The sequence below is a fragment of the Vulpes vulpes genome, unplaced genomic scaffold (genome assembly GCF_048418805.1).
Source record: "Vulpes vulpes isolate BD-2025 unplaced genomic scaffold, VulVul3 u000000751, whole genome shotgun sequence".
Lineage (NCBI taxonomy): Eukaryota > Metazoa > Chordata > Mammalia > Carnivora > Canidae > Vulpes > Vulpes vulpes.
This window is the reverse complement of record NW_027325824.1, coordinates 44,430-44,660: the sequence shown is the minus strand read 5'-3', so window position 1 is coordinate 44,660 and position 231 is coordinate 44,430.

Here is a 231-nt window from a genome sequence, read left to right as displayed (position 1 = left end):
CTGTCTCTCATGGAATTATTTTTTTTAATGTTTACCATAGCATATAATGCATGTTTTGTATTTTCATTACTGATATAAAATTTCCTTTAAATGGAGTTGAGTAAAAGATGATACAATATATAGGAAATATTAAGAAATATGTGGGTTTTGAGTATATCTTGTAAAGCTTAAAGTTATAAGACATGCATAACTGAGGTGCTATTAAAAACACTATGCTAAAGTCAGGCTTTA